Consider the following 24,092-nt stretch of genomic DNA (forward strand, 5'->3'; position numbering starts at 1 on the left):
ACAGAAAATAGAATGGTGGTTGCCAGGTACTGGGGAGAGGGGATAATAGGAAGTTATTGTTCAATGTTACAGACCTTCAGTTTTGTGAGATGAAATAGTTCTGAAGATTGGTTGCATGGCAATGTAAACATAGTTAACACTACCGAACTGCACATTTAAAAACGGTTAAGAGGCCAGGTGTGGTGGCTCATGCCTGTAATCCCAACACTTTGGGACGCTGAGGTGGGTGGATTGCTTGAGGCTAGGAGTTTGAGACCAGCTTGGGCAACATGGCAAAACGTCTCTACAAAAAAACAAAAAAATTAGCTGGCTGTGGTGGTGCGTGCCTGTAGTTCCAGCTACTCAGGAGGCTGAGGTAGGAGGATCACTGGAGCCCAGGAGGCCAAGGTGGCAGTGAGCTGAGATGGTGCCACTGCACTTCAGCCTGGGAGACAGAGTGAGACCCTGTCTCAAAAACAAACAAAACACACACCCACAAAACGGTTAAGATGGTAAATTCATGTTACGTGTATTTTACCACAATTAAAAAATGGACAGATAGAAACTTCTGAACAGTATAGTGGGGTGCTTAGGCAGAACATACAAGGTGCTTTCCTCCGTAGTAGACAAGACAGAAAGTATGAGATTTCCAGATGCTTAATGAGAGATTTGGTATCAAGAAAGATTATTTATTTATTTATTTATTTATTTTGAGATGAGTCTCACTCTGTGGCCCAGTCTGGAGTGCAGTGGCGCAGTCTTGGCTCACTGCAACCTCTGCCTCCTGGGTTCAAGCAATTCTCCTGCCTCAGCCTCCCAAGTAGCTGGGATTACAGGTGCCTGCTACCATGCCCAGCTAATTTTTAAATTTTCGGTAGAGACAGGTTTCACCATGTTGGCCAGGCTGGTCTGGAACTCCTGACCTCAAGTCATCTGCCCACCTCGGCCTCCCAAAGTGCTGGGCTTATAGGTGTGAGCCACCAGGCCTGGCCTCAAGAATGATTTCAAAGGCTTGGTGCACTATCCCATCTTTTCACCTCCAAAGAACTATACAATGTGAACTATGTTATTCTGACTCCTCCTAAGTGAGAATAGGACTGGACTTCCCCCAGTCCTCTGGTTATCCTAGTGCCAAACATTTTTTTCCAGAGCCTACAATGCCGGAGGCACTGGGGACACGGTGTCAAATCTAAATAGATTCACCTCATTCCCTGCCCTCATTGGAGACAAGGTTCTTGTGAGGAAGAGAGCTTATCACACAACTAACTTGTTATACATGTTGTGAAGCAGACATTAAAGAGGCAATGAGAGAAGTGATCTTCAGCTGAAGTAGAGGTGACATTGAGCTTTGGTGATCTTCAGCTGAAGTAGAGGTGACATTGAGCTTTAGTGATCTTCAGCTGAAGTAGAGGTGACATTGAGCTTTAGTGATCTTCAGCTGAAGTAGAGGTGATATTGAACTTTAGCATGTGAACAAGGTTCCCAACATTGCATCATGGCAGTGGTTTCCAAGTTGTACTTTCTAGAAGCATTTTTGGACCTCTAAGGAAGAGTGGGGAAAGGGGAAGAGGCCTGACAGCTCAAAGTAGGGTAGGGTTGAGAGGCAATAGATTTATTTACCCAAGCAGTGGAGACTTACTTTCTCAGAGAATCACAGCTGCAGTGGGAGGTGGGATGAATTTGCAACATCTGAAAGCAAAAAGATTTGAGAGTTGCTCATAAGGGAATAAATAAATACAACCAGATATTCCCTGGTTTCGTGTCACCAGCTTATCTATAAACTTAGAAACATCTTATGATTCCTGGAACCTCTCCTGGTCTCCGGCACCCACAGCTTCAATTCCAGTTTCCTGGGATTGCTGGTTGCTTGCCCCCAAAAGCCCAGCTGCATCAGGACACTCTGTTGTATTGAAATGCAAGAATGTCCTGGTAGAGCTGAAGCTCTGCTTCTACTGTCTCATGCCGCAACAGCTGCAAGTCCTGCTCCCTCCAGAAAGCCATGCTTGCTAGTTAGATCTTTCTCCACCTCTCTCAGGAAGGGGGCTTAAAACAAGAGGAGATGCTAGACAGTCTCTTTGTTAATAACAACGACTGCTCTTTATTGCATGCTTACTGTGTCCTAGTATTTTATTTTTAATATCAGAACAATCCCATGAGGAAAGAAATATTAGCTCTGGGTCCTAGAGGCGAAACCCGAGGTTCAGAAAAGTTAAGAATCTTGCCCAAATTTATACTGCTCATAAGTGACAGTGCCAGGTGTGAGCCCTTTGTGTGTGCTCCAAACCATTCAGTGAAAAAAGCAAGAAGTCGGCCGGGTGTGGTGGCTTACACCTCTAATCCCAGCACTTTGAGAGGCTGTGGCGGGCAGATCATGAGGTCAGGAGTTCGAGACCAGCCTGGCCAACATAGCGAAACCCTGTCTCTATTAAAAATACAAAAATTAGCCAGGCATGGTGGCACACGCCTGTAGTCCCGGCTACTCAGGAGGCTGAGGCAGGAGAATCGCTTGAACCTGGGAGGCAGAGGTTGCAGTGAGCCGAGATCACACCACTGCACTCCCGCCTGGGTGACAGAGCAAGATTCCATCTCAAAAATAAAAAAAACAAAAAAAGGCAAGAAGTCCTAGACTACCTCTCTAGTGGTGGGCACAGAGTCATTCAGGTAAGGCCATTGAAAAAGAAGGTGGAAGGGGAAGATGAGTTAGTACTTGAAATTCTGCTGTCTTGACACAAATAGCTTATCCCGAAATGATAAATGTATTTGTTAATGGAATTTACCCATTTTATACGTCGCACATGTTTTGTATGTGGTGTTGAGCATAGAGGTCTTCATTATGAGTCAGGAAATGTAAGTTCCACTTCCAATGTGAGCTGTGTCTCTGTCACAAATGGCTTTATTATTCAAAATTTTCAGACCCCAGTTTCTGTCTTCACTTGACTGAGAATAATTCAACGACAGAGAATGTTCTAGTCTCCTTTGTGTCTCTAGTATCTAGTACAGGGCCCCAAAATGTTTGAGGGTGGAATGACTAGGGAAGGAGGAGAATAAAGGAGGAAGAGATTTATCTTGTAACATCTGTCCTGGTGTTAGCAATATTAATTAAAACAGTTTGCAGGTTTTGTTGAAAAGGTCTGTTGTCCATCTTGGTGGCAAACTAGGAGGAAATGGTATCTAGCAAGGCCCTCTTTGGCATAAAGGGCACAGAATGTGCAACTGACATGTACACACAATGGAATGCCTTCCTCTGGCCACCTTTCGTTTCCCCTTGTTCTTTCCAAAGCAACTGACACCACAAAATGAGAAGAGGTGGAACAGGAGACAGGCTCGCAACAATGACTTACCTGGCTGCTTCCTTTTCAGTTACCTTTGTGGACAGACACAAGAATGCAGAGGTCAGAGCTGCCCTAACACAATGTGGAATTGTGAGCTAGTTTTGTGCCACTAAACTCACCTGATATATATTCTTCAGTGTCCTCAATTCTTTTACCTTTGCAGAGCTAACTCTTACTTTAGGATTGTGCCAGGATTTAAACTGGGAGCATTAGCTGCAGAGGGCAAAGGAGTCAAGCTAATAAGCTCTCCAATTCTGCTTCTTGCAGACTGCTTCAATTTTGAAGGAGAAGTCGTTATTTTTAGAATTCTTACTTGCGTTCACCCTGTATCCCGAATGATTAACTCCTAGTGTGTCCCTCAAGTTTAACCCATACTCCCCCTCTGCTCCTAGGAATGTGAGCACGCCTTCCACTCAGTGACCAGGATTTTAAAAAACTATTTTCAATCTGCCTCCTCTTCCTGTACCCATTTCCCCAATTGCAGCCCTTACCCTCCACCCCTCTCCTATGAAACTCATGTCCATTCAATCTCCAGACTTGTTGGGGGAAGTGGCAGCATTGTAAGATAAACCTTAAGTAATTATTATTGTTTATTTATTTATTTTGAGACGGAGTCTCTCTTTATCACCCAGGCTGGAGTGCAGTGGCGTGATCTTGGCTCACTGCAAGCTCCGCCTCCCGGGTTCAGATGATTTTTCTGCCTCAGCATCCCAAGTAGCTAGGACTGCAGGCGCATGGCCACCATGCCTAGCTAATTTTTGTATTTTTAGTAGAGATGGCATTTCATCATATTGGCCAGGCTGGTCTCGAACTCCTGACCTCGTGATCTGCCCACCTCAGCCTCCCAAGGTGCTGGGATTACAAGCGTGAGCCACTGCACCTGGCCTATTTTTTTCTTTATCTTAAGTTCCAGGGTACATGTGCAGGATGTGCAGGTTTGTTACATAGGTACACATGTGCTATGGTGGTTTGCTGCACCTATCAACCCATCGCCTAGGTATTAAGCCCCACATGCATTAGCTATTTTTCCGGGTGCTCTCCCTCTTCTGGCACCCCAGCCTGAAGTTATTATTAAAGTTCAGTTTAACTCTTGTGGTGTCTACAAAGCATGACTTTGTTGAGTCTTCAACAGATTGTAGCGTTACTCACCTTATGTCATTAAACTGAAGAGGCTGGGGTGATAGGATAAGAGAAGTACACAGCTCAGCATGTGGGGAGTTTATTTAAAACTCTTGTGGTCTTTCATTGACTAGGCAGATGAAGTCATTGCTGACTTATAAATCAACAAAATACTTTTAAAATGTAACCTCCTTTCGTGGTTTGTTATAATAAATTACCCTTGACTACTCTTTAAAAAAATCACAAAGAGAAAATTATAATTTTCCTTCATTGAGTTCAATACTTGTGAGCATCTTTCAGGTAAATTAAGAGGAAAAATACATACAAATAGTTACATTTTGGAAATATTTGCACCTAAAACAATAGAATATGTTCTGTGGGAGTAATAAGTAGTTCCTAATGTTGATTTATCTAAATGTATTATTTCTTTTTTTTATATAATGTGACTATGATGACCAGGAAAGGAGCCAAAAAAAAAAAAAGATTTGAAAATAAATGAAAATAAATGCAAAACCTTAAGTGGTGCACACCTGTAATCCCAGCAATTGGGGGCGAGGGAGATGGGGCAATGGCTGAGGCTGGAGAATGGCTTGAGCCCAGGAGTTTGAGACCAACCTGAGCAACATAGTAAGATCCTGTCTCTTTAAAAAAGAAATAAATTGGCCAGACATGGTGGTTCATGCCTGTAATTCCAGCACTTTGGGAGGCCAAGGTGGGCAGACCACCTGAGGTCAGGAGTTCAAGACCAGCCTGGCCAACATGGTGAAACCCTGTGTCTACCAAAAACACAAAAATTAGCTGAGCGTGGTGGCAGGCGCCTGTAATCTCAGCTACTGGGGAGGCTGAGGCAGGAGAACTGCTTGAACCCGGGAGGCAGAGGTTGCAGTGAGCTGAAATCGCACCACTGCACTCCACCCTGGGTGACAGAGCAAGACTCCATCTCAAACGAACAAACAAAAATAAAAAACAAATAAATAAAGAAAAAAGGAAAAAGAAGAACTTGTGAACTTGCAAAGAAAAATGGGCGCATTTGGTAACACTGCCCAAATTAGGTGATTTTTTTATTATTTTTTTTTAACTTTTTACTGGCAAGAGAGATTCTCTGGCATGAACTGAAGGTCCCCTCTCTTCTGGGTGATGTGTATTAACATTGTACTGAGTCTGGTTAGGGTGGCTCTTGGCAGGATAATACTTTTTTTTTTTTTATTAAAAATAATTGTATTTAGGCCAGGTGCAGTGGCTCACGCCTGTAATCCCAGCACTTTGGGAGGCTGAGACAGATGGATCACCTGAGTTCAGGAGTTCAAGACCAGCCTGACCAACATGGAGAAACCCCGTCTCTACTAAAAATACAAAATTAGCTGGGCGTGGTGGTGCATGCCTATAATCCCAGCTACTCAGGAGGCTGAGGCAGGAGAATTGCTTGAAACTGGGGGGCAGAGGTTGTGGTGAGCTGAGATCATGCCATTGCACTCCAGCCTGGGCAACAAGAGCAAACCTCAGTCTCAAAAAAAAAAAAGGAAAAAAAATTGTATTTACTTAGAAGCATTCAGAATGTCAACAAAATGTCAACAAAACAGCTGCAACTTGTTTTTTTTTTTTTTTTTCAATTACAGGGTGGTATTCAGTTAATGGAACAACAATTATTTGGTAAAAGCTGCATCAGAGACAACTAAAGATGAAAAAAACTACCATCACCATATATAACTAATTTGCGCTGTGCACCAAAAAGAACCTGTTTGAAATTTCCATGCCAATTTACAACCCCCATACTTTACCAGGCAAGGTTAGTGGTTATTGAAAATACTAGCAGGGCATGGTGACATGCGCCTGTAATCCCAGCTACTCAGGAGGCCAAAGCAGGGGAATCGCTTGAACCTGGGAGGCAGAGGATGGAGTGAGCCAAAGTAGTGCCACTGCACTCCAGCCTGGGTGACAGAGGAGACTCAGTCTCAAAATATAAAAAGAAAACAAATACCACCAAGACATCGCTATCTAAAGAAACATTTCGGTAATGTGTTAATTGTACAAAAAAATACAATGTATGGTTTAAAAACAAATTTTACACAGCCTTACATTTCATTTTTGTTCTTTAAAAGGAGTGAGTTGTGTACAGGCGGGCTAAATGCTTTACAGACAAGAAAAAAGAAAAACTAGAACCAACTTATTCATTATCATTGTCTTCTTCATCTTCATCTCTTCATCTTCCTCCTCCTCACCCTCTTCATTTTCCTCAGCTTCCTCCTCTTTTTCTTGCTTTTTTTCAGCCTTGACAACTCCCTTTTTTGCTGCATCAGGCTTTCCTTTAGCTCGATATGCAGCAAGACCCTTTTCGCATTTTTCCTTCAGCTTTGCAGCCTTCTTTTCCTAAGGCTGCTTGTCGCCTGCAGCAGTGTCATTCCGCATCTCTCCCAGTTTCTTTGCAGCATCACCAATGGACAGGCCGGTATGTTTTGGGCAATACTCAGAACAGAATAGAAAAAAAGGCTGAAGGAGGCCTCTTGGGTGCCTCGGGATCCTTGAGCTTCTTTCTTGTCTCCCCTTTAGAAGGGATACAGGTTTTCATTTCTCTTTCATTACGGGCCTTGTCTGCCTTTGCTGTATCTTCAAATTTTCCTTTCTCTTTAGCAGACGTGGTCTTCCACCTCTCTAAGCACTTCTTAGAAAATGCTGAGAAGTTGACCTAAGCATCTGGATGCTTCTTCTTATGCTCCTCCTTACAAGTTTGCGCAAAAAATGCGTATGGTGACATTTTGCCTCTTGGCTTCTTAGGATCTCCTTCGCTCATATTGAGTAATTTTTCCTCAGTGAGGCACAGAGTCGCCCAGTGCCTGTCTGGCTCTCACTTGCCCTGGTGCTGTCTCTATCGAGAGGATAATAATTTAAAAGTTTTAAATAAGCATGTCTTATCCTTCAGTTCTCCAAAGCAGGTTTTATATGAAATCTGAATCTGACTGAGGATGTTACTGTTCATTCTTTTCAAAGTTCCAAGTAGACAAGCCACAAAAGGAATTTCTCAGTTTCTTTGGCATGGCTCATGCAAGTAAAAACTGGTGGCTAAGACCTAAAGAACACAGTTTTAATCTCTGAAATACCGATGACTTTGGGCAGAAGCACAGATGGGTAGGAAGAGGGAGGCAAGGGGAGAGATTTCTCTCCCATGATCACGTTGTCCCAAAAAGAGTCCTTGTGTACAGTTTATAAGGTCACATGTCGACACACTGGTTGTTAAGATCTTGATGAAAAGAGTCAGAGGAAGCCAGTGTGAAATACTCAATGACATATCAGTGGTGAGGCCTTGAGGCATATAAAGAAGGTCATCAAAGTTTGCCATCTCTTTTATCTGCTCTTGCCCACCTCTGCCTAGATGTTACAAATGAAGGAAATATTTGTTGGGAATATATTTATCTGAATGCACTACGTGAATAACGAGAATGTTGGAAGAATGTATGACAGTATATATTGGCTCTTTCAATATTAAGAACCTCGTATAGTCCTTTACTAAGCTTAAGGCTTGTGCAAACAAGATTAAACAAATACACACAAACAGCCTCCTCCCTCCTTCGGTAAACCCAAATAAATCTGATCAGCTTGAAGTGATTTCTACAATAGCTCTCAGGGCTATCAGGATTTAGTCTGATCTCTTGGCAAAGCCAACCCAGCCCCGCATGAGCCCCCGACCCTCTGCCTCCATCCTTCTCTCTCCCTAACTCCCCGCTGGCCCCCCCCCCCCCCCCAGGCATGTTAACTGTGAGGTCCTTGACATGCACGCTCCCTCCTCACACCTCCAAGCCTTTCTTTCTCCTGTTCCCTTTACCTCCATGTCTGTCTACTCTCACCTGTCCTGCCACATTTAGTTCCGACATCACCTCCTCCTGAAGGCTTTCCTGCACTGTCTCCTTGCTCATACCAAGACTGGTGCCTCGCCAGTGTGTGCCCATGCATGCTGTCCAGGCCTCCACCACAGGGTTCTACTGAATGGAAACCTTTTGTCTTTTCTTGTTTACTGTTCCTTGTTGTTGTTGAGACAGAGTCTCGCTCTGTTGCCCCGCCTGTTGTGCAGTGGTGCAATCTCAGCTCACTGCAGCCTCCATCTCCCTGGTTCAAGTGATTCTCCTGCCTCAGCCTCCCAAGTAGCTGAGATTACAGGCATGTGCCACCACACCCAGCTAATTTTTGTATTTTTAGTAGAGATAGGGTTTCACCATGTTGGTCAGGCTGGTCTCGAACTCCTGACCTCAGGTGATCCGCCCACCTTGGCCTCCCAAAGTACTGGGATTACAGGTGCGAGTGACTGCACCCAGCCTCCTGTTTACTATTTCTTCTCTCATAATACAAAACCTGTCAGATAGTAAGTGTTTAATGTACATTTGAGGACTGAATGGTTTAATCAGAGTTTGTTTCTAATCTTGTTTCCAGCCCACATTAGCTTATTCACCTGTGTACAAAAGTGGATGAGGACAAATAATTGTTAAATCGTTTGCTTGACTAAGAATGTTTTACTGGTAGCAAGTTGGCAATCTGAAAATTAGTGGGAGAAGTAGTGATGGGTACTGAGCAGACTGCCAACTTAGATTCTGATTATCTGCTGTGAATCATTTCTTTAACCTTTGAAAGCTTTTAAAATTATTTTTCTGGGTATAATAATAATGTGGCTAACTAAAAATAATGAAGATCATGTTTATTGTAGATGTGTGCTAAACATCCTTGTTTTGATCCAAGTGCTACAATTGCGACCCCCACATTACCTCCTTTCCCCACTCTGCCTACTCCTAGCATACATGCGGGCATGCGTGCGTACACACACACACACACACCCCTAGACTAAACCTTACCAGATTTAGTCTTTAATAGAGTCCTATAAGACACATTTCACCACATTTCCAAAGTCATAATGGATCTTGGAAGGGAAAGCTATGGAAAACAGTGATAGAAACACACTTATCACACAGCGATAGAGTTCCCTTTTGATCTCTTCGAACAAGCCAAGAAACAAAGAGCGAAAATCATCTAAGAATTCAAAACTGCTGGACTATTCCCATTGCACCAAGTCATGTGGATCTGTGTCAAGTACACAATCAGTTGCAAGTCAGCTGATAGAAAAGAGTTACTTCAGAAAGATAATCTCAGGGAGCTTATTATACTCCCTTTGAAGTATTGAGTCCAGTGAACTTGAACTGGAGATTTGAAGTTTCTGATGTTCTGCTGTCACTGGAAAGGAATTACTTTTTTTTTTTTTTTTTTTTTGAGACAGAGTCTCACTTTGTTGCTCAGGCTGGAGTGCAGTGGCGCAATCTTGGCTCACTGCAACCTCTGCCTCTTGGGTTCAAGTGATTCTCTAGCCTCAGCCTCCTGAGTAGCTGGGATTACAGGCGTGCACCACCATGCCCGGCTAATTTTTTTGTTTGTTTGTTTGTATTTTTAGTAGAGACGGGGTATCACCATGTTGGTCAGCCTGGTCCCAAACTCCTGACCTCGTGATCCGCCTGCCTCAGCCTCCCAAAGTGCTGAGATTACAGGCGTGAGCCACCATGCCCAGCCAGGAATTACTCTTGACAATTTTCTATGTAATTTATTGGAGAATGACAAAAGTGTTTGAAAATATTGTTAGCTGGAATCTTGGCCTCTTTTGGTAAACAACAGATAAAAAGTTTTAAGGGTGGAACTTGCAAGTCTAATTATACAACATTAAAAATAAGTCTCCATATCAAACATAATTAGTAGATTTCAGATGAACATGAGGAACTATTAGAACAACTTACCTAAAACAGTTTTGTTTCTCAGAAAAATGACGTTATAGATCTGGCATAGAATTTAGCATAGAAACTCTTCCTACAAGGTATAATGAGAAAGAGAATCAAAGCAAGAGTCTTAAGACTCAGTCTTAGTTCCAGTTTGGCCTTTGTGATCCTGGCCAAGTCACTTCAACATGAACTTGGTTTACTACGTCTACAAAATAAAAGGGTTGGGCTACTATCGCTGCTGTACTACTACTACTGATCTATTTGTGCTAGATTATTCTATATCCAGATGAATGAGGCCAAGTGTTTCTGGCATCACCAACCACCATTTAAACAAATAGCATCCCCTCCATAGGGGAGGAGGCTGCACACATCTGCTGCTCTCCACTCTGAGAATGCGGATGAATTCCAATCAGCAGCCACCACCTGACTGATTTGCCCACAGCCTACTCTGGGTCCACTGGCTGGGAGGCTTCTGGAGGCAGCTGGGTCATGTCATCCCAACCCAAATTGGTGATGTGAAAGAACAGTCACATGTGTGAGCAGGTGCATAACCCATTCTCAGGAGGGAGAATGGAGTGAAGGAACAGTGGTTTAGGGAGTGACTCATTCAGGTTATTCATTCTGTGTGTAAAGCCCAAGGCCCTCCAACTGGCCCCGACCTACCTGCCCCAACTCTTCTGCTTTCCCGACACCTTCTCTGGGCCTCTATTGCCCTTCTGGCTAGTGCGGCTGGCCCCTTGATGGCTTATATAGAAGATAATGTACCTAAGTCATTCATCACCCCAACCCTTGTGCATAGGTTTTCCTTGTTGCCAGAACCTGGATTTTGTTCAAGGGTGTCCCCAGCCCTATGTGATCAAGTGAAGAACTCCCAACCTTCATCCCCAAAGGAAAACTGATCACTATGCTCCCATTGGTAATTGGCCTAAGCCAATCACTGCACTCCCATTGATAATCGGTCTAAACCAATAACTGCACTCCTATTGGTAGTGGGTCTAAGCCAAGCCAATCACTGCATTCCCATTGGTAATCAATCGAAGCCAATCACAGTGTTCCCACTGATAATTGGTCTAAACCAATCACTGGGCTCCCATTGGTAATTGGTCTAAGCCAATCACTGAGCCCCCATTGGTAATCAGTTGAAGCCAATCACTGCACTCCCACTGGTAATCCATCTAAGCCAATCACTGTGCTCCCATTGGTAATCAGTCTAAGCCAATCACTGCACTCCCATTGCTAATGGGTCTAAGCCAATCACTGCACTCTGTCTCCCAGTCTACTTACCAGTGATTATCTTAGGTATGGCCATACACTGCAATTTTGGCCAGTGGGAGTGAGTCAGTTAAGAGGCTTCTGGGAAGATTCACACTGTCCTGTCTGTATGAGATGCTTGCAATGATGCTACCATCTTTTGAAAAAGAGAATGATCATCTGACAGGCTGAGTGAGCAGAGAAATGAAGAGAATCATCTGGGGCCTGAGTGAGATCACTGGGCTGCTTTGTTAATCTACCCTGGATGCTCTCTACATCTTGAATTCTTGTTATGTGAAATTACAATTTTTTTTCTTACTGTTTGGGTCAGAAGCCCAAGGTATCTTGCTGTTTCTCACACTGGCACACTGGAGAGGCAACAAGGAAACCCCAAGTGGGGTTAGTGGAGGAATCAGTTCCTCCACTTACAAGCCATTACTGAGGAACAAATTACTTCAAAATTTAGTGGCTTGAAATAACAATAAGCATGTATTGTCTCTCAGTTTCTGTAGGTTGCAAATTTTGGAGCTTTTTGAATGGGAAGTCTGGCTTAGATTCTCTCCTCTCATGAGACTGCAGATGGGTGTGGTCTGGGGCTGCCCTAATCTGAAGGTTCAACTGGGGCTGGTGGGTCTGCTTCCAAGGAGGCTCACTCACTTGGCTGGCCAATGGGGGCTGGCTATGGTGGGAGGCCTCAGTTCCTCTCCATATGGGCTTCACCACATGGTACTTGAGTGTCCTGTTTTAAAATATAGGTTTTATTAATATTTAGGTATGGCAAAGCCATTGGATCAGGAATGACTGCTAGTAAGCAGAAAGTTTGTTATGCTCACAGATCTCAAGAGGAAGGGGTGTGTCACACCAGCCACGGGAATTACCAAGGTCAGGTAGGGGGCAGAGGGAGCAGAGTGAAAACAGGGGCACAAACTTTTTTTTTTTTTTTTTTTTTTTTTTGAGATGCAGTCTCACTCTATCACCATGCTGGAGTGCGGTGGTGAGATCTTGGCTCACTGGAACCTCTGCCTCCCGAGTTCAAGCGATTCTCCTGCCTCAGCTTCCTGAGTAGCTGGGACTACAGGTGTGTGCCACCACACCCAGCTAATTTTTTGTATTTTTAGTAGAAACGGGGTTTCACTGTGTTAGCCAGGATAGTCTCATTCCCCTGGCCTCCCAAAGTGCTGGTATTACAGGCGTGAGCCACCGCACCCTGCCAGGGGCACAAACTTTTATTGTGGTTTCTGTGGGAAGGAATGAGTGAGGGAGGGTGATTGGGCTTTGGATTGAATACTTTGAATCATTTCAGCAGGCTCTGGGCCACACAGGCTATCCCTAGTTGTCTAGTTCCTACTCCTGGGGTGATTAAGGCAGGAGGATAGTGGCCTGGAGGGTGAGAGCCCATAAAGGAGGTGGCAGTGTGTGGGCTCTGGATTGATTGGTTTACATTTGTAACGCACCCTCATGGTTGTTTGCTATTTCTAAAAACTGGCTAGTCCTGGGACAGGCATAAAAATACAAAAATAAAAGACATGGTAAATATATTCTGACAGCATGGTGCTGGCTTTGCCCAGAGTAAGCAATCCAAGAGAGCAAGACAGATGCTGTAATGTCCTTTATGCTCTCAATTCAGAAGTCACATATTATCCCTGCTGAACTCTACACAGACCAGTCCTAATTCAACATGGGAGGAGACTATGCAAAGACATAAATACCTAAGAGGTGAAGATCACTGGGGGCCATCTTGGAGGCCGGGTACGACACATCTGGCAAGTTCCTTGACCTCCAAATGTCAGTGTCTTCACTTAAAAAAGATGGCAATAATATTGTTACTTTGACTTCTAAGTTGAAAGCGAACAGAAAGTGACTCTGGCTTGCTTAGGCAAAAGAGGAATTTATTGAATCAGTTTTGGACAATTCACACAATAGAAGGGAAGGCTATAGAACCAGGCTTAGCAGAACCTAAGGGAGCTCAGGGAGCAGGGAAGGTCATGCAGGGCAAAGCCTCAGGGTTGGTCTGGTTGGGAAACTGATGTTGACATCAACTGCACTGGCCACCAGATAAAGTGGCCAGAGCTAAACGCTCAGCACCACCGCTGTTGGGCAACTCTCAATCGCCTCTGTGCCCTGAAGCTTCCACAGTGTGGGGAGACTGGAGAAAGGAGGACCAGGTCCCTTCTGCTTCTGGGATTACAGCACATGTCCGCTACAAATACGGGCTTCATGGGATTCACCAAAAATATATGAGCACCTTCCTTGGTAAATCGAGAGTGCTCAGTAATGGTTGGTTGCTTAATAGAAGGGAGAAAGCAGATACCTTGGGATGGAATAGAGTGAGTTTGGAGATCTCAAGTTGAGAGTGAGAATAAAGCATGCTCATTACATTTCCAGCCACACTGAGCATTTCTAATAGCACTCTTACCTTGTCTTCACTCATATGTACATTTGCAAATTCTTAAATTGCTGAGATTTGTATAAATCCTATCTATATACTCTAATTATCCGGTGAACCAAGTTGGAGGCAAGGGAACAGTGAAAGCCTCCTGTGAAACTTGCAGTACTGGCTGCGAGCAGTGGCTCATGCTTGTAATCCCAGGACTTTGGGAGAACGAGGTGGGCAGATTAATTGAGGTCAGGAGTTCAAGATTCCTGCCTGGGCAACATAGTGAAACCCTGTCTCTACTAAAAATACAAAAATTAGCCAGGTGTGGTGGTGCACGCCTGTAATCCCAGCTACTCAGGAGACTGAGGCAGGAGAATCGCTTGAGTCCAGGTGGCAAAGGTTGCAGTGAGCTGAGATCACACCACTGCACTCCAGCCTGGGCAGCCGAGTGAGACTCCATCTCAAAGCAAAGCAAAGCAAAGTGAAGAGAAAAGAAAATTGCAACACTAGCCTCTTGCTACCTTGACATGAACCACAATTAACCACACTCTTTAAGTGGTGGTAGCTTCCATTTCTGTCACTGTTACCTTCATAGTACTTTTTTTTTTTTTTTTTTTTAGACAGAGATTCTCCTTCTGCTCACTGCAGCCTCTGCCTCCTGGGTTCAAGCAATTCTCCTGCCTCAGCCTCCCGAGTAGCTGGGACTACAGGCCCATGCCACCACGCCCGGCCAATTTTTGTATTTTTAGTAGAGACATGGTTTCACCATATTGGTCAGGCTGGTTTTGAATTCCTGACCTTGTGATCCACCCGCCTCAGCCTCCCAAAGTGCTGGGATTACAGGCATGAGCCACCGCACCTGGCCCCTTTATAGTACTTCTATCTCAGTTTGAATTTCCAAGGCAAAGCCAGACACCTTTTCTCACAGAACCTGTGCTCTGTTGTTAGGTGTGGGCATGAGTCTTGCTATTCAAACTCAACTATTTCATTCAAAGTGACCTTGCTTGGGTTTACAAATTCATTGAGGTTGAGTGTGTAACTAAGTTCTAAAATGTTAGTTCTAAACTAAGTTCTAAAATGGTTCTAAAATGTTCGTATATAAGGAGCACCAGCAGGGCTTGCTGAAACACAAGTTGCTGGGCCCCACCCCTGGGGTCTCAGGTTCAGCAGGTCTAGGGCGAGGTCTGAGGATGTGCACTTCTAATGCGTTCCCAGGTGGTGCTGAGGCTGCTGGTCTGGGGGCCACATTGAGAAACACTGACTTGGATGACTTGATGCTGTTGCTGGCCTGCTTTGTAAACTTCTTAGACCCTACCCAGTAATTGCCTTTCTTTTCTTTTCTCTTTTCTTTTCTTTTTTTTTTTTTTTTTTTTTTGAGACAGAGTTTCACTCTTGTTGCCCAGGCTGGAGTGCAATGGTGCTATTTTGGCTCACTGCAACTTCCGCCTCCTGGGTTCCGCCTCTTGGGTTCAAGTGATTCTCCTACCTCAGCCTCCAAAGTAACTGGGATTACAGGCATGTGGCACCAAACCTGGCTAATTTTTTTTGTATTTTTAGTAGAGACAGGATTTCACCATGTTGGCCAGGCTGGTCTCGAACTCCTGACCTCAAGTGATCCACCCACCTCAGCCAACGCACACAGCCAGTAATTGCCATTCATAAAGAAAGCCAAGATGACACCTACAGAGCAAAATTATGTGATACTCAGGAATAAACATTGAAACATTATTTTGATTAGAATAATAGCTGCATGGAACAGAAACTTAGCTATAAGAGTTTAAGCAAATAACAGTTTGTTTTTCTCACATTCCCAAGAAGACTAGAAGCTGTCCTAGGCTGGTGAAATGACTTCACCTCATCAGGGGTCAAGGCTCTTGCTAACTTTCTCTTCTGTCATCCTTGGTAAATGATCTTTGTCCTCATGGTCACAAGATGGCTGCTGCATCTCCATGTATTGCCTCTGTACTCTAGGCAGGAAAATGAATGATGAAGAAGAAATGCATGTATGAGCCTTTCTGAAAGTCCCTCTAGAGACTTCTGTTCCCATCTCATGGGTTAGAACTATGTCACATGGCCACACCAAGCTTCAAGGGAGCCTCAGCACTCATTGACCCACATAAAATGGGGTTCCGTTGATGAGAAAGGAAGGAAGAATGGGTGGTAACCAGCAGGCTCTGGGATGCACTCACCTGCTTGACTCCCAAAGGGTCACATCACGTACTCAGGCCGGAGCCACCTACAGTGCTAAACCAGCCACGCAACAAATGAAAGGGACAGAGAAAAGACATGAAGCCACTTCTGTACTAGCATTTCTTGCCTCCTGCTAATGGGTATTATATGAAAAGGGAAAACTGAACTAGAACTTCTTTACTATAGACTTCTGAGAAGTTTTATTAATCCTATGTATGTAATGACATTCCAAGGCAGGAACAAACATGCTGCATTTTCCAAGCTTATTTGACCACAGAAGCTTTTTAAAAATTTTTCTGGTGCATCTCCCTGAACTACATTCCATGGAAATTTTTGCCAGAAAACCTTGATATACACAGTGTCAACTATCAGTGTGTTTCTTAAGACTCCTTATGAGAAAAAAAGCCAAGTATGTTCTTCTTACATCAGTGAGATAGTTCTACTTTTTTAAGGGGAAGGAAATGAAAATAGGAACAGTTTGTGAGTTAGGGCGGGGGGTGTGATGCCAGCCTGCCGCCTGAGAACCATGCAACCTTGACAGGCCTGGTGGCCTCCCTAGAGTCTCCTGTGGTTTTTTTTTTTTTTTTTTGTGAGACAGAGTCACCCAGGCTGGAGCGCAGGGAGTGCAGTGGTGCGATCTCGGCTTACTGCAACCTCTGCCTCCCGGGTTCAAGCGATTCTCCTGTCTCAGCCTCCAGACTAGCTGGGATTACAGGTGCGTGCCACCATACCTGGCTAATTTTTGTATTTTTAGTAGAGATGGGGTTTCACCATGTTGGCCAGGCTGGTCTTGAATTCCTGACCTCAGGTGATCCGCCCCTCTTGGCCTCCCAAAGTGCTGGGATTACAGGTGTAATCTACCATGCCCGGCCAGAGTCTTCTGTTCTTACTTGCAAAACAAGATCTGTAGGGAAGCACCAGGATGCATCCCAATAAACCAAAATTCTGCAACTTCACAGCTTCTAGAAAGATCAAGAAGGGACGTCTGAATCAATCTTTGGTAATGGGAGATAGAGGATATATGCACTCCTGTTGGGCGACAGAGTGAAACCCCGTCTCAAACACTGGAGATGGACTCTTGGGGTTTCGACATGTTGGCCAGGCTGGTCTTGAACTCCTGACCTCAGGTGATCTGCCTGCCTTGGCCTCCCAAAGTGCTGGGAGCACAGGTGTGAGCCACTGCGCCTGGCCTGGTTCTCCCATTTTAAGGGCTCATGCATTCTATTGAGCTCACCCAGATAATTTAGGATAATCCCCCCATCTCATCACATCTGCAAAGCCCCCTTTGCCATATAAGGTAACATATCTACAAGTTCTAGGAATTAGGACATGGACATCTTGGGACTCATGGGTATTCTGCCTACCACGCAGATGAAATCTATTGTTTAAAGAAGTATAGACAGTGTTGGGAAACTAAAGACTATAACAAAAAATTCAAATTAGGCTTAATAGTATGTGAGACAAGCAGTACAAGAAGGTAGAGAAGATTTATGTGAGAAAAGAAAAGAAAAAAAAAACCCAAGAAAGGAAATCAATTACAACACAAGCAAAAGTAGGACAACACTAGTTAAGAGTTGGAAGCACGTGAATCCTTTAAGAGCCCGAGCAAAGGGCAAAGGTTTAGTATGGAATTGTTTTGTTTTTTGTTTTTTTTTTTTTTTTTTTTTTTTTTTTTGGAGATGGAGTCTCCCTCTGTCGCCCAGGCTGGAGTGCAGTGGCACAATCTCGGCTCACTGCAAGCTCCGCCTCCCGGGTTCACGCCATTCTCCTGCCTCAGCCTCTCTGAGTAGCTGGGACTACAGGCGCCCGCCACCACGCCCGGCTAATTTTTTTTGTATTTTTAGTAGAGACGGGGTTTCACCGTGGTCTCGATCTCCTGACCTCGTGATCTGCCCGCCTCGGCCTCCCAAAGTGCTGGGATTACAAGCGTGAGCCACCGCGCCCGGCCTAGTATGGAATTGTTGGAGTTTCTTTCTATTATATATTGTACCTTCACCAATAGAACTAAGAGTCTAAAATCACACTATTTAAAAACCAAGAATTTATCAGCATTAACCAGATTGATCCTATAGGCGCTGCCTGACTTTCAGGTGTGGAGGTGGTAGGAAGAGCCACAGAATGGCCCGAAATAATTGCAGAGCTCCAGTGTTCGAAGAATGTATAGGAACCTGGTGAGGTGAAGGCACCCTTGCCTTTGCTTAGTGGCTTCAGAATGTGGAATAAAAAGGAACATGACATCTACATCCAGGTGAGAATTAGGCTTGGGACAAAGGGTGGTGAAGTATTAGTCCAAAGGTCAATAAAAGAGTAAGAATCACATGCAAGTATTTAAAGGATCCAGGCAGAGGGGGCGCAATAAGAATTTCTCAGTCCTGGTCCTATTGACACTGTGAACCACATAATTTTTTGTTGTGTGGGTGTCCTGTGCATTGTAGGCGGGTTAGCAGCATCCCTGGACCCCACCCATCTGATGCAGTGGCACCCTTCCCCAGGATGTGACAACAAAAAATATCTCCAGGCCTTGTCAAATGCCCCCAGGGGGAGGAGACAAAAATCACCCCAGTTGGGAACCACTGGTATAGACTGAAAGAATAGGCAAGGGGGCACAACACACCAAAAAGGGGGAGCCTGCAAGCCTGGAGAGAGCCTTTGAGGCTACAAGGACACAAAAACCGACGGAACCTTGTAAGGGGCCTGTTGCTGGAGCTGGTGGGCTGGCTGGGAGCCACCAAGAGCATCCAGCTGGTTTGCATACTGGTCTGTAACTTGGCCGGGGCAGGATCCAGGTCAGAAGAGCTCAAGTCTAATTCGTTCAGGGGTTGCACTCTGGTTGTTTTCCATTTGTTATGCAAGAACAGGTTTCAAAAGGCAATTCACCTGGGCAGGGGATATGCTTGCTTGCAATATAAACAGCTTGGAACCTATTATCTTACATGGTTGTTTCACTTCATCTAGGTTCACTGTCTGTCCTCCTGACCCCTGATTTGTAGAGGAGGGAGGAAACGAGGATGGTGGAGAGACTTGGGTGCAAGTAGTGCCACCTGCAGCCTTTACAAGTGCCTTTATGAGAATTAGAAAAGGTGCATCTCTGGCTGGATGAATTAGGAAAGAATGTCCCCTCAGGGAGGATCAGGAGTGGGGCTAGGCTAGGAGAGTGGATGGCACCTTATCTCCAACCCTAGCTGGGAGTGCAGAGCTGCGTGTCAGCGCCCCCATAGTGAGTACCTGCAGAGTTCCCATGGGAGCAAGCCTCCACCACGCACACTACATCTTACATAGCCTGTGAGGCAGAGGCTTACTTATGTAAACCTTGGGGGGCAGACATGACATATGGGGCCCCCGAGCTCTGAGGGGTACTAAACTTTCTTACCAGCAGGATTAGAATTTTAGTATGACACACGGTGAGAAACAAAGGCAATTGATTCTGTAGGAATGAGTGTAAGGTGGCTTGAGAATAATCTAAAGGAGAAAAAAGCAAAATGGACAGCTAGGAGAGACTGTGCAAGGTTGCTTCTGTGCATCTGGCCTGATGAGCCTATTCATTGATAAATTTAGGACCTAGGTGATCAACAAGAGCACTGCACTTTTGCAAGTGAGAGCAGACCTCTAAAGTTCCTTCTAAGGTTCAAACACTAATGGCCCAAGGCTATTAAATGCATCTAGTTCAGGGGATGTGTTTTATAAAGTAAATCATGATCTGCTGCATAAATTCCTATGCACTGGACGTTGTAGAAAAATCTTCATTTGATGACCTTGGAAGACTAGACATGTTAGCCCTCTTTCTACAAGGGCAAGGAAGGTATCATGCAGCCAAAGGACAGAGAAAGATTCTAAGTCAAGAAAACGCCCATTAAGTGCAGATGTGTCCACGTTACAGATAGAGACCTTGAACCATAGGGTCAGACTAACCCTAACATTGCAGAGCTGCAGAGGGTGAGAGTGTGAATGGAGACCAACACAACAACTGTCTAATTTTGTTTCTTTTGAGACAGGGTCTTGATCTGTCACCCAGGCTGGAGTGCAGTGGTGCAATCACAGCTCACTGCAGCCTCGACCTCCTGGGTTCCAACAATCCTCTCATCTTGGCCTCCCAAAATGCTGAGATTACAGGCATTAGCCACCATGCCCAGCAAATGTCTAATATTTAAATAAACTTTCTTCCATCTTTGTACTTTGTCAAATATACTTTCACAGCAAGAAAATGAGGGAAAAGTGAAATTTATGGTTTTTATATGACTGAAAGTTGGCAAAAACAAGAAGAAATAACTGGATTTCATTATTACACACCCGTGGGTGTTCTGTTAATGGGCTGACATGTGAATGCATACTAAAGACATATACAATTCATGCATTGTATATTTATCCATAAAATTAATGTTTCTTGCTTTCATTTCAGGAAAATTACAATTATGTTGTTATAATCAATATTTTCACATAATTTGTGTTCTATTGACAGTAATACCTAATTAGATTACCTTTCTTGAGTCTTGGTTTTTCTTTTTTTTTTTTTCCCGAGACGGAGTCTTGCTCTGTTGCCCAGGCTGGAGTGCAGTGGCGCAGTCTCAGCTCACTGCAAGCTCCGCCTCCCAGGTTCACGCCATTCTCCTGCCTCAGCCTCTCCGAGTAGCTGAGACTAACAGGCGCCCGCCACCACGCCCGGCTAATTTTTTGTATTTTTTTAGTAGAGACAGGGTTTCACTGTGGTCTCGATCTCCTGACCTCATGATCCACCCGCCTCGGCCTCCCAAAGTGCTGGGATTACAAGCGTGAGCCACCGCGCCCGGCCGAGTCTTGGTTTTTCTTTTCATTTTTTCAAGTTTACATTTAGAGAAACTGCTCTGCAGAGGCAGTAGCAATTGCAATTATCATTAAAATTCTTCAAGCAACCCTTCCATTTGGAAATGAATCATGAATTTTATGTCAATCATTATAATTGGGTTGCATATGGTATATTGCCATTATCACAGGGACTATCACAAAATAGTTTAATTTCATCCCATAAATTACTATCACTTGTATAATGATTTTCAAGATTTCTTATAATAACGTCTTAAAAATCTCTACCTATATAGTTTTGTGAAGGGTTGCTATCATGTTCATGCTTACATGTGCAGACCTACATATATACACCTTTAAGACTAACATGAAGGCCGGGCGTGGTGGCTCATGCCTGTAATCCCAGCACTTTGGGAGGCGGATCACGAGGTCAGGAGTTTGAGACCAACCTGGCCAACATAGTGAAACCTCGTCTCTACTAAAAATACAAAAATTAGCCAGGCATGGTAGCATGCACCTGTGGTCCCAGCTACTTGGGAGGCTGAAGCTGGATAATCACTTGAACCCAGGAGGTGGAGGTTGCAGTGAGCCGAGATCGTGCCATTGTACTCCAGCCTGGGTGACAGAGTGAGACTCCGTCTCAAAAAAAAATATTAAACAAAAGACTAAAGACTAACATGAACTGTTGTGAATATTGTGCTAATTGATGAGTAACTCCAGAATCTTAAATTGGAACATGAAGGGAAACAAGACTCTTGCATTCAGGCTGAGAGGAAGATTTTGGAGAGCTAATTGTCTTTCCTCTTACCAAGGAGCTCCTGTTACCCCAGCTCTCCTCACTCCCCAAGGCAGTATCTGTGTCTGATGCCAGCAGAAGTACAACCTACAAACCATCACAGCTCTGGATGTCGTTACCTTTTGTTTGGAGAACACAGGGCAGAAGATTTAGAGGTCCCCTGGGACCTAAATGATGTTAGTCACGAGTGGTGTTCAGGGTTACAAGTTGCACTGAGTCAATGGTGAATGTGAAGTGACCACGGACCTTCTAAAGTGAGCGCCCAGGACCCCCTACCCTAGTCCTTGAAGGCCACTGCTGCACCCCTTGCTAAATAACCATACAAATATTACTATAGTGGATTGAATGGCGTCTCCCATTAGAATGTCCACATTCGAATCCCTGGAACTTATAAATACAACCTTTTTTTGGAAGAAGAGTCTTTGCAGATGTGTTAAATTAGGAATCTTGAGATAAGCTCACGTTGGATTATCTGTGTGGGCCCTAAAGTCAATGACAAGTGATTTTATAAGAGACAGAGGGGAGATGGAGAAGAGGAGAAGGTCATATGATTACAGGGGCAGAGACTGGAGTGATGCAGCCACAGACAATGAGAGTCAAGTTATAGCCTTCAGAGGGAATAGGCCCTGCCCATAGCTTGATGTTGGATTTCTGGCCTCTGGGACTGTGAAATAATAGATGTCTGTTGTTTTAAGCACCAAGTTTGTGGCAACTTGTTACTGCAGCCACAGGCAACTAGGGCTGATGATAACAATGACTAATAACCATTAGCTTTTACCATGTCGTTTAACAGTGACTAATAACCATGTGCCAGGCCCTCTGTGAAGCCCCTTTTACAAGCATTATCTCATTTGAATCTCACAACAGCCTCATAAGATTGGCGTGATTATTTACCCCAATTTACAGATGAGGAAATTGAGGTTCAAACGGGGCAAGCAGCTTGCCTGAGGCCACATAGCTAGCAAGTGGCTGAGCTGGGATCTGAACCTAGATCTGTGTGACGGTAAGACCTACTTGAAGCACACACTGAAGCCTCGCTGCCTGGTCACATATGGAGCTGTTATAGACAAGCCCTATTCTTGGTGGTTCCGGGTTGATAGTTCTGTGTTCTTTGGCACCCTACTTAAAGGGTGGTTCAAATATTTTAGCACTCGTCCCCTCAACCTTCAGCTCTGTACCACCTCTCAGAAGTGATACATAAATTATAATCAACCATTTATCTAACTCAGAAGACCAAGGGAAAACTTGCCTTGCTATAAAGAAACATTTTAGCCATGCTTAGTCACATACAGTTCTTTGCAGCTATTTCGCCTCTGGGTCATTTGGGTTTATTTGCAGATGTTGCCAAATGAATCAGAAATCTTGGGAAATGGTCTTTGGAGAAGGACAGCAATCAGAATGATTTTTTGTTAGTTTCTTCTCCCAGGAGAAACTTTTAGTCAGAAATAAGTTTGTTTTCTTAAGACTTAAAATATGTTCTCTGAGCTCATTAAACTATCAGAACATGAAGTCTAGACTCTGGTAATAGTATGAGTTAGACAGGATTTCTTTCCTTGTCTATCTTTGTCCAGTCTATTGGGGACTAGAAGAGATTGTTCTCTATCTGCTGGCCAGCCCAAAGACCGTGTGTGTGTTTGTGTAAGTGTGTGTGTGGGGGGGTTCTGGATGAGGTGGTTATTTTTATTTTGCTATCCTTTATTTCTTTTCTTTCAAACAAAATCTACACCCCATTTTACAGGTGGAAACATTGAGCGTTTTGGTGACTCTAAAGGATTTTCTCCATGGCGACTCAACTATGCAGGCTTATTACAAATGCCGTGCTTGTCTTCTCAAGAAATCATTCCATTTAGTGAAAACGAGAGCTGTTATACAATGAGTTTTGAGGCTAATTTTAAAGCAAGTCATGTGTCCCTCCCATTGCTCTGACCCAAATATGAGACAGGGATTCAAAGTTGCACACAAAGAAAACCAAAATCAATCAGGAGGCTCTATATGAACAATTTAGTGGGTTACGGGAATGCAAGCTTCATTTTTCAGCCACTGCAATGCTTTATCATTTGAAATGTATTCAGTGTTCTAGTTAGTGCCTGGGAGACTGCTGGGAAGGAAGCTTGAGTCCCAAGCTGGAACCTGGGACTGACCTTGGGTCACTTGTTCTCTCTGCACCTGGGTTTCCAGAGCAGTAAAGAGATGCTATTCTAACCTCTCTTGCAAAGATGCGTCTGTAGTGTGCTAACCAACCACTGCAAACAGAGGTTTGAAGCCATGATCAGGAGCATTCTCTTGAAGGCCGATGGTGAAGGGAAAGGATAGAGACAGGGTTGCAGATAATCCTTAACGCGGCCAGGGCTGAAGAAAGTTGGTGCAGACTGAAGGTGCCAGCGTAGACAAAATGAAGTTCACCTCTAATTTCATTTGTCTGAACCCTTTCTTTCTGTCCAAAGTTAACTTTATGCAATCACTGGGCCTTGGGGAGCTTTCCTCCTCTCTTATTTCTCCAAACCAAAACCTGCTCCCAGGAAATAATC

At 44.3% G+C, this 24,092-nt stretch overlaps 1 protein-coding gene and 1 pseudogene across 4 annotated transcripts in view; both read right to left on the reverse strand.

The window, feature by feature from the left end:
• Window positions 1-1,649: 1,649 nt before the first annotated feature.
• Window positions 1,650-24,092, reverse strand: part of ELOVL5 (ELOVL fatty acid elongase 5) — a 117,660-nt gene continuing 95,217 nt past the window's right edge. Inside the window, exon 10 of one of the 4 annotated variants that reach the window (XR_009211276.1) lies at window positions 1,650-1,668. The gene's annotated coding sequence lies outside the window, so the exon portion shown is untranslated. Of the gene's footprint in view, window positions 1,669-15,547; window positions 15,770-24,092 lie in introns of those variants that run through there. The other 3 variants (XM_058432263.1, XR_009211275.1, XM_058432262.1) reach the window with 3 other exon arrangements.
• LOC116460454 (high mobility group protein B1-like) lies at window positions 6,595-7,218 on the reverse strand (annotated as a pseudogene).

The sequence above is a fragment of the Hylobates moloch genome, unplaced genomic scaffold (assembly GCF_009828535.3).
Source record: "Hylobates moloch isolate HMO894 unplaced genomic scaffold, HMol_V3 SCAFFOLD_20, whole genome shotgun sequence".
Taxonomy (NCBI): domain Eukaryota; kingdom Metazoa; phylum Chordata; class Mammalia; order Primates; family Hylobatidae; genus Hylobates; species Hylobates moloch.